This window comes from Microtus pennsylvanicus, chromosome 16 (genome assembly GCF_037038515.1).
Source record: "Microtus pennsylvanicus isolate mMicPen1 chromosome 16, mMicPen1.hap1, whole genome shotgun sequence".
In the NCBI taxonomy this organism is placed as follows: Eukaryota; Metazoa; Chordata; class Mammalia; order Rodentia; family Cricetidae; genus Microtus; species Microtus pennsylvanicus.
The window spans coordinates 12,018,592-12,029,483 of NC_134594.1; the positions used below are offsets into that span (position 1 = coordinate 12,018,592).

The 10,892-nt window shown below is 40.9% G+C and overlaps 1 protein-coding gene across 1 annotated transcript in view; it reads left to right on the top strand.

Moving 5' to 3' along the window:
* Nucleotides 1-1,501, top strand: part of LOC142836509 (EGF-like and EMI domain-containing protein 1) — a 626,698-nt gene extending 625,197 nt beyond the window's left edge. Inside the window, exon 26 of the mRNA XM_075950804.1 lies at nt 1,170-1,501. The gene's annotated coding sequence lies outside the window, so the exon portion shown is untranslated. The remainder of the gene's footprint in view (nt 1-1,169) is intronic.
* Nucleotides 1,502-10,892: the final 9,391 nt, after the last annotated feature.

Consider the following 10,892-nt stretch of genomic DNA (forward strand, 5'->3'; position numbering starts at 1 on the left):
TTCCAATATCTGTCTCTGGACTTTTATTAATTTTGCAAAATCTGATACCTAACATTTGGGGTACAAATTTCCACACAAAAAGTCATTTGCCTGTGCCTTTTTTCCCACAAGCACAGGCCAGAGCAGACCTGTGAGTTTAGCATTTTCCTGTCGTAGCCTCTTTGAAACAGTCTCCAACTGCCACCCAAACTCCAGAAGCACCTGGGCTCCAAATGCCACAAGACTCATCTGCCCAGACTGCCTGGTTCTGCCTTCAGGCAGCCCGCTGCCACAAGTGCTTTCCAGCAACAATTCCCTGTGATTTATTTTTTCAATTTCCCCACAACAATCCCCTGTGCATTTTTTTTTGAGTTTGTTGACTCTCTCGCCTTTTTTTTTTTTCAGATGGGCTCTGCTTCCTAGTAGCATGCTTCAGCTTCTTTAAGAAAGGTCTTCCTGATTCAGAGGTAGCAGACAAAAAACCCCACATAGTTTCAAAATGGCTGCTTCCTGTGCTGTGCTGCCAGTGCAAACTCTGACTCTTTCAGGAGGCCAAGCATTTAAATGGAGTCTGTGAGCACAGTGATATAACTTGATTAATAGCAACATAGACCCACGGTATGCCTAAAAATGGGGCAATGTACATGGCTCTCAGAGGTGGAAAATATGCCTCAGCTGTGTTGGACTGAATGGGAAAAGCAGGCAGGGTCGTGTTGGCCCTAGCCATGCCTGCTTAGCATTAAAAATGGGGCGGGGGGTGCTTCTACACAGAAAATAATTACAGATGAACAATAAAGACAGATTCAGATTTTAAAAAAGACATCTAAATGAGTCACAGTGTTAGATAAATGTACGTACGCTTGGGAGAGAGAAGAAAAAGAATATAGACAGACATAAAAAGAAGTAGATGGTTTTTAAAAAAAGTAAAGTCTTTAAAGAGACAGAATACAGACAGTCATAGATTAAAAGGAGTAAAGAAAAATATGGGATATACACAGCGAGTCTGGATTATGTATATTACTGTGTTTTCTTTGAATTTTTTGACTGTGAAGGAGCTAAGTACAGAGACACATTTCATTGTGCAAGCTGCTAAGCTAAAGCAACATATATATCTTAAAAGTATCTTGTCTTCAAATTTGGGTATAAGAATATGTTGTTTTGGATAATAGGTTCTTCTTTTGTTTCCCCAGAGGATGAGAACCCATGAATTTCTTCTAGATTAATGTGGTTTTATGGACCAAGACCTCCCCCACAAAAGGTCATCATGAACACCCCCCAAAAATACTTCACTCAACAAAGAGTAGGAAGCAGTTTGGAGAGAACTATGCCCCAATTCCCTAAATGACTGTTTATAAATGTTTGTATACGTGCACGAAATTTCCAAAGAATAGATTGTAAAAGTTGGGGAGGTGAGCTAATGCCATTGACATATCTAGATCCTGCCTGCTGACCCATTTTGAAAAAGTTTCAGATGAATTCTTGCATAGCTGTGCAGTCTGTAGCACTGACTTAAACACAGCTACATCATGGCTGTGTGAGGCATGCTGGGTGCTTCCCCTGACTAAGAAAAGCATGTTTCTTCCAGCGAACCACCAACAATTCTACTATGTTTTCCTCATTCCGGCCTTTCTTTTCTCTTCACATGTCTTACAATGTTGTTGTGTTGTGTTTTGTTTTTAAGATGGATGATTGAAATAATTTGGTGCTCTGGTGTTTTAGTATGAACAATTTTCTATCTTATTAATGTTCTTTGAGAAGTTATTTCCAGCACCCCTCCTTAATCCAGGAATCTAAATCCTATCCTGATAAGATCTTCCAGGCTCTTTTACCTTAAGTATCTGCAGAGGCTCTTTCTGAAGCACTCGGTCAACATTAAGAAGATGGCCACAAAGACCGAAGCACTTGATACAGAGTCCCTGATAACACACACTTCATGCACAATAAAAAGCCAATATTTTTTTGTTTGTAAAGTTAGCTTAAATGAGAACACTTCTCTCTTATTGACTAAGTCTTCCTTATTGAAAACACACTTCTCAGGCAGATAAAGAAATTTACACTCTCTATTCATTAGGTGTTTAATCTTTGTATTCTCTTGGTGACAAAAAAAAGTACCATTAGCACAAGGAGACTCTTTCCTGATGACAGAGGTAGATGCCAGTGAAAGGAAGGCAGTGAAGGTGAGGTAGCATAAGGCTTTGTAACCATAGTAACACTAAGTCTGAGCTTATAAATGTGTTGTCTCCACTATGAAAGATGCATTAACATTCCTTTAAGTCTGCTCTTGGAAACCTTGTCATCCTAGCTAGTCTGTTTACTTCCTTATCTCTTAAGTGAGGCTAGACTTAATTAACATTTAAACATTAACCTGGAAGACATCACAGGGGTTGGGTGTAGGGAATAATATGAGTGTGTGACTCTGGAAACAGCATAGTAGAATTGTGATCATTATGAAATGTTCAAATTCCGAGAGAAGCAACAATGTTATAGCTAAAAGCATCTGCTCCTGGTGGTTCAGAAAAGCCCGGAAATGATCCCCCCATGACTTGATACATACACCTGAGATAACTGGAGGGAGAAATGCAGAGCTTTAGAAATCAAAGCTTAAAATCAAAATAGCAACCTAGCCTGCCACAATTGTTCATGTGGTCCCAGCAGATGTTTGCCTGTGCGTGGTTACAGGACCTCCAAAGCAAACCACTGGAATGATGGGTGCATCTGTAGTGGCGAGGTAGGCTGTTGTCCAGACTAGACTGTCACCATGGTTAGGGAAACTGCTGCCTCAGCTATTTCTTCGCTTTGAAACAAATGTTCTGACAAGCGTGGAATGTTATAATTTGCTTTGAATGGCTGTCTATTACTAACTGCTGTTTCCTTTATAGAAGCAGTGTTTGGAGGCACCTTTCTATGAGTCTCTCTCTCTCTCTCTCTCTCTCTCTCTCTCTCTCTCTCTCTCTCTCTCCCTTCAAAGGACATCATATGAGTTCTCTATTATAATTCATTTTCAAGGTTGAGAATTTTCAAATGATTTTCTCAGTTCCTTCTGAACTCTAAAATCAGCCTCACTGGGGCTCTTTCCTAAAACTCCTCTTGTTTGCAAAGCAGGAGGAATTCTGACTGACACCAAAGCAGGGTTCTATTGGTTAGGACATTAACTTCTCCAAGCTGACTGGCAAGTTTGCCTGACAAACTTTTATCCTTCAGATTTTAGTTTATATATAATTTTCTTCAAGAAAACTCTCCTGCTCTGCAAAAATAAATCCACCAGTCTCCTCCCCAGTTTTTTTTTTTAATCACTCAGTACACTTTTAATTCTCACTCAACGTCGACCTTCCCCATATTCAAAAGGTCCCAAACAAAAGGCTTCCTATGATTGCCAGTTCCCTCAGGACCATACCAACTACCTCACACACACACATCGGTGGTTCTGTTTCCTGAATGAACAGAACAGTGCACTAAACCGTTGTCTGGTTGACCTTCCCTTCCCTGTACACCACTTCAGGAGCTATATCTGAGACAAGATAGGAGAAATGTGGTTTACAGAAATTTTGGACATCTGCCTGGATGTACCCACAGTTAGTGGCACAGTCTGACATCTTGGGGGACGTACAGGGATTCCTCCCTCTCCCTCCCTGCTCTATTCCACTTGAGGAATAGTGTAAATAGTGCAACGGTAATGGGTCCTGTCCAAGGTCAGGGAGTCCTCCATATGGCAATGGATGAGTCTCTTGTTTCCTTATGTTTTCTTTACACCTGGGAAGAGAACTCTTATCCGTAGAGAGTATTTTGAAATTTGTCAGTTTTACTAGGTTTTATTTTTTACAATATGGGGAAAATATTAAAACTAAAAGTGAGTGAGGACGATTTGGGATAAATAAATCCTGGAAACAGGATTCCTTGTCCCTCTTCATCCTCAGCATTGATTCCGAACACACTGCGTTAGCAATATCAGAAGGGAACGTGCATTATACAAATGCTTGGTTATCCTGGTTCCTCACAAATCTGTGTGAGAATTCTGACAGAGATTTATTTTCTCATTTGGAAATTATTTATAATAAAGGCACAATATCAAATAAACACTTGTTAGACAAATAATAAATTGCTTTTCTTGAAGTGGATAACATTAAATTAACTCCAGATTGCTTATAAAACCGGCACGTTGGAAAGAAAACCAAACTTGCAGTCTGAGGCCAGAGCTCTAGCACACTTTTTTGCTTTAAATCATCTTGTGCCTGCTTGAGCTTCAGTTTCCTCACAGCAGCTCTGAGAGGCACGGGGCTTACACGATCCTTACAGTCATGTGCTCCCAGAACTCTGACATGTTCAGAAGTTCCAGATGGCGGCTGCCAAAGCTGCCTTCTTCGTGGAAAGAAGGAGCAGCTGTCTTAAGCACAGGAGCAGATGAGGTTCAGTGTGAGAGGAGGCCGAAGGCTTTGGATTTGGGGGAAAGTTGGGGAAAGAATATATATCACATACTCAGTATTGCCCTCACAAAGGACCACAAGCTGGGTGGTTTTTAATGAAGTTAAAATTTATTTCATCACAGATCTGTACCATGTGACCATGCTTCCTCTAAAGACTATGAGGGAGGGGGCATTGCCAGGTTTTTTTTTTTAATTTTTATTTAAAGCTTTTCGTATAATGCATTTTGATCTTGTTCTTTTACCTCCTCCAACTTCTCCCAGATTTTCCCCCACTTCCCTACCCACCCAACTTCACATTGTTTCCCTCTGCCGCTGCTCACCGTGCCCCCATGTCTGAGCTCTGTTCGCTGGCACCCAGTTCGCTAGCTTCGGGCAAGGGGGCTGGAGATTAAAATACAGAAACACACACAGACAGAGAGACAGCGACACGGGTCATCCTTGAAATTTTCAAAAATGCTCCCTTTATTGTGTTCAGGGGCAGATTATATAGAGATAGCCACGCCCCAACCAAACCCACCAGAAACCACTCTCCTGCCATCAGGAACTCCTGAAGGTCTCGTGCTCAGAGCAGCTGTAGGCACTCAGATCAGGGGATTACAAGAAATTCAGGATCTGGGGTCTCCTGCTTCCAATGCTCTGCCAACCCCAAAACATGAAAAATAATAAAAATCAAAACAAGCATTTTCAATTCTTGATATGAGGTACAATGAAGGCCATTCTCCTCTGTCTTATGATCTGCTGCCGGCTTTCCTGTCCCTGTAAGAGGCAATCCCTGCCCACTCCCCCCTTCCTCCAGCCTGTGTGTGCACGCTCTCTCTGTCTCTGTCTCTCTCTCCCTCTCTCCCCCTTCCCTTTCCCTTCCATAACCCACTAAATAGACTATACCCACCCTCTCTACCTGACATGCTTACCCGTCTCTCACCCACCCTGGTTCCTCCTGGGACCAGCTGCCGAGATCTCTTACCTGCTACCTCCCACCAGCCTGGGACCCACAGAGGGCTCAGGTGGTGGGACCCGCTGCCCCTCATGGTTTGTGGTGGCCTCCTACCTGGTCTAAGAGGTCTAAGAGAAAGTAAGATCATGTGAGCAGAATAACCTTTTGCTGATAATAGCTTTGTTTCTGTCTGCCTGGAGTAGAAAACTTGCAGTGTTGTACTGAAATTATTCCTTGTTTAGAAGCAAGTTATGTAGACAGTGATAATATACTATATGTTCAAAACAGACAAAAGTGAAAAAGAAAAAATATAGAACAAAAAATTTTAAAGTTTTCACCAAAATAAATAACAAGTATTGTGAGAGAAATATGAACGATATTTTAACATTATATAATACAAATACCAAATAATACAAAACACATTTAGAAATTACAAATGAAGCTCATTTATTAACGTTTCTTGACTATAGTTTAAGTAATTTGTGTTGAATGCTAGTTACGGATTAAAAGTTTGCAATTGAGAGCATGCAATCTGCATTTTCTTGTCATTCTCACTTGGGTTCTGGGGTCTTGAAACTGGAGATCAGTTTGATTCATCGCTGAGTACATAGGAAACAGGCATTGGTTGAGAGTGTGCACCTCTCTAGGTCAGATTGGAGTTCTAAGAAGAATGCATTCAAAGAGAGACATCGGCCAGGCACGGTTGCCACACATCTGTTTTTCCAGCACTTGAGTGCCTAGAGCAGGAGTTTGAGAACAAAAACACACCCTGAGTGACAAGGTGGGACTTGGTCTCAAGAAGGAAAGAGACAAGGATGCTCACAGGAGCCCCTGCTATCCAGATGAAAAGATACGTACACAAGGTGTATGCAAAAGTCCATTTCCTAAATTCAGAAGAACCTCCCCATCCCCTTTCTGCCACCCCCACCCCATCTTCTAATGGAACTGAAGACATGAAAGTACTAAGAAACATCTGGGGGAAACGCAGCCCAGGTAACGGGCCCATTAAAAACATGGAATTTAATAATCGGATTATAGAAATCTCCCTCTCTAAAATTTTATTACCATGCCTCAGTAACCTAACAGTGGACCACAGTTTAGGGACCAGACTGTCTTGGGTTCCTCGAGATAAATGAGGACAGCGCTGGAGTTGTCAATCTCTGTCACCATAGTTTTGCAGACATTAAGCACATTTAGCTTAGTTTATCAAACATTAAGTCAGATTAATGAACATCTTCCACAAAGGTCTCTTTAACTTATTCAGATTACACAATACACTATGAATAATATTTTCTAAAAAGGAGTTGCGTTCATCCTAAAGAGGCAGGAAATGTTTATAACGATCAGGGTACACTGAGGCACAGATTCTTTATTAGACCGAGGAGTATACACAATTACAAAGCACAGAAACTAGTCAATCATAAAGAATTTTTCTATATATGCTTCTAAGATATATGATTTGCCCAATCAGGCACTTTAAAGATATCACAGGGAGTCATCAGGGACAAAATCTACAGAGTGAATTGTGAGCTCTTCAACCAAGCAGATTTATTAACTTTTTTATGGGGGGCATTTATACTTTCATCCTTCTGCCTTATAAGCAATAAAATAAGCAACGTCTATATGTTAGACAGCATGCTAGACATAAGTGTTATGGAGAAATAAAGCATGGAACCCAAACATGGAATCAAGCCTGTTTATACGAGTTAGAATCTCACTGGAAAGGTGAAGTTAGAGTGAAAATTAGACTTAAGAATGGGAATTTGGAGAGATGGCAATTATCAGAGGAACAAATGATGCTCTAGGTGGATGGAGCATCTTCTGTGGAAAACTCAAATCAGCTCCTGAGGTGGCTGACACCAGCGGAGACAGTGGGAGAAAAGGAGAAAAACATTAAGAGATGAAGCCCAACGTTTGGAACCAGATATTTCAAGTGGTTTCTCTATTTTGCAGTTTGGATTTTACTCTGGGTTGTGTAAAAATTCATTAAACACTTCTTAAGAAACAGCCAATGAGAATATAGTTGCTATTTTGTTGTTACTGATGTTTTGTACAGAGGGCGGACTAGAGAGACGAAGTGTAAAAGCAGGGAGACCCACCGGAAGCTACTGCAGCAGTCCAGGCAAGACAACGTAGGGCTTTAATCACCATGCTGGTGTTAGGGTAGCACAAGCTTTTCATTTTGGATATGATATCATGCAGGATGAAGCAATTTCCTGATACCACGAAGTACAGTGTAAAAGAGCAACAAAAACTGAATGACACCAAATCTTCTGGGGAGGGATGTTCCTTTAAACTGGGATAAAAATGATCACAAGAATTAGAAGTTGGATAGAGAAAGAAAGCTATGACTGCTTTAAACATATGAAATTTAAAATGCCTATCAGATTTTGGACTGGTGGTATCAAGCAGAGTCTTGTAAATTTAAGTCATGAGTTCATTGGGAGAGTCTAGCCAGGGATACTGAGTTTTAATCCATTTGTGTGTAGATGACATTTTACCCTCAAGGTCAGAAGGAATGACTGCAGAATATGTACAGGGAAAGAGAAACGACCCAAAGACTGGGCCCTAGATAGCTTCAGTCTCCTAATTTCCAATCTTCGTTCTGTGCTCTTTCTCTATAGTCTCACAGAATCATCTCATAACCATAGTTTAATAGCTTACTTTGCTCTACAGCATGGGAAACCTTTAATGGGATAGTGACTTTAATGTGATAGTCTGATATGGGCCAGACACATACAAGTAAAATAAACTAAGAGAACCAAAGTCCGTCAGCACACTGATGCACGGCAGTGTATTGACAGCAGTGGCCACGCTGTGACGGGGGGTGGGGATGAATGTTCTTGTTAACCCAGGGTCTGGGCATGCACAGGAAAAAGTAAGGCATAATGCCAGTCCTACATACATGCAAGGTAAGATGATAATCATCTAGAAGACAGTGTGGTAGGATATCTTCATAATACCGCTGCAGACAAAATGTAATAAGAAACAAAGGCAATGCCCGAAGGTGAGGGATTGATACATTTGATAATAAGCTCAAAGTGAATACTCATCAAAATATGCCATCAAGAGAGTGGAAAGGCCAAACACCAAGAAGAAAGGCGCACATATTCAGGCTAAGAACTGGTTTCTTAATCATCTCAAGAATGTCCACATAAAGACAGACAACCTCATAGGGAACAAGGTCAAGGAAACTGAAAAGGCCCCCTCCTCCAACACAAACACACACATAGCGGCTTTAAATGTGCGATAAAAAGAACTAAATGCAGAAAAGAATATAATAAGCCTAAATAAAAAGGAGGACCATTCACGAAAGTCACATATAAGAAGGATTAATAAAAACAAGGGAGCAATTAACTGGGTATAGCTAAGCCCTCCCCAAAAATTATATTAATAAAACTAAGAATATACATGCTAAAACCTTGACATTTTACTCTTCAATATGTAGCTAAAATATTATTGGTCACACCTAGAAGCATGCACAAAATTGTTCACAGCGGCATTTTACTGCTGTCAAACTGAAAACAACCCAACATTGTTAATGGTAAAGTGCTTCAATACTTTGTGACATTCCTATTAATGGGTACATGGAGTGCTGAGTGAAATAAGCCAAAGACAATCCAAAATTTGTATATGTGTGTGCACATGCATGTATGTGTGCACATAAAGCCATTAATTTAAACATAATTTGAAAACAGGGGAAAATGAAAAATATAATACTCAGCAATGCAGGCTTAGAAGGTATAAATAAATGTAATGAACTTAGCCATAATTGGGACATCTCTATTGACCACAGTACGATCAAGACTCTGGAAACATCAAGAAAGAGGAAATGAGATAAGTGTAAGATCCAGAGGGCAATCACCTTCTACACAAGGCATGTTGCCCACAATCATAAAGGATGTACCCCTGTTATGTGCACAAGATCAACCCAGTCAAAACCCCGTCATCCCACGCCACTGAGAAGCTGTCAGAACCAGGCAGTTACTGGGGGAGGGAGAATCATCCTTGGTTGATGAGTCTGCTCTTGTAGGTTTCCACTGTGCTCCAGTGGAACGGTCAGGTCTAACTGGAGTTAGTGAGTTTTTTTTAAAAATTAAATAAATACATGAATTCTGGAGGGGGTATATTGTAGGACTTAGGGGGTGTTGAAGGGGAGAAATGGGAAATCGATGTGATCTAATTTCACTGAAGATGTGCCCAAGATTTCCAAAAATAATGAACACTTTTATAAGCAAGAGAAAAGCAAAGGTACAATTATCCATCAAATATATAATTCAAAATGTAGCACATTCCAAGAAAGAAAATGGTTCAATTAAGCCTAGACATCCGTACACATACCCCCATGCCTCTACTTTGCTTTCCTCACATAAGGATGAGCCCATTGTGGATGGGGTTGGAGTTAAGTGAATTGGGGGGTTATTGAATGATTTGTCAGGATCTGGAAATGAGTAGGTTTCTCCTCAGCCAAGGAAAGATGGGATGCAACACGGAGATCTTTCCTAATGCAGTCTCTTCGTTTTATAAAAATAATAGCTACTGATTTATGACTTACTGGGAAATATTTAACAACTTTATAAATAGCACCAGTCTGGCGCTGTAGACCTTGGCTTCTTTCTGACTTCAGTGAGGTCACTAGCTGGGCATGTGGGCTCAGGCATGCTGTTTTCTCCTGTGGACCTCTCTATCTGTGAGGGGACCAAAGATGGTGGCTGCATTCCTTTCTAGTCTAGAGTCTAAAACTCTGTACAGTGCTGGGGACACAGCCCCACTGGTAAAACGGTGGCCATATAAGCAAGAGAACCCGTGTTCCATCCACAGAACACACAGTTCCATCCACAGAAGCTGACAGTGTGACCTATTCCTTAAATCCAGCATGGGATGGCAAAGATAAGATAATCTCTAAGACACTGCTTGCCAGCTAGCCCATCCCTGGTCAAAGAGCCCTGGACCAGTAAGAGATTGTATCTCAGTGACAGGAGGTGGAGAAAAGTAAGGAAAGATGGAAGGAAGAGAGAAAGGAAGGAGGGAAGGGGAAAGGGAAGGAGAGTTAGAAGAAGAGAAGGAGAGATGGAGAAGAAAGGGAAGGAGAGAGAGGAAGAGAAGGAGAAAGGGAGAAGAAAGGGAAGGAGAGAGAGAAAGAGAAGGAGAGAGAGAAGAAGGGGAGGACAGGGAGAAGGGAAGCAGGGAGGAAGGAGAGAGAGAAGGGAAGAGGAGAGAGGAAGGGAAACAGGAAGGAAAAAAGAAAACAAAAGCTTACAAAGGTAGATGGCGTCTGAAGAGAAAACTTGAATTTTGCGAATTTTGCACTGACTGTACACATACATGCGCACAAGACATAAACGTGTAAGTATATAAATAATAATGAAAGTAAGTCTGTGGTGGAGACAGTTTAATCAAGTGGAGATACTCCAAATATCAGTTAAAAATTTGTTGCGTTTGTGACATAAATTCTGTAGCCTCTCTGGGACAGTTAACTCTAAAATGAGGTTGATAATATTTGATATCATTTGATTTTGGAGAGGTTTGAAGAGAGATGAAAATTTCAGTAGCATAGG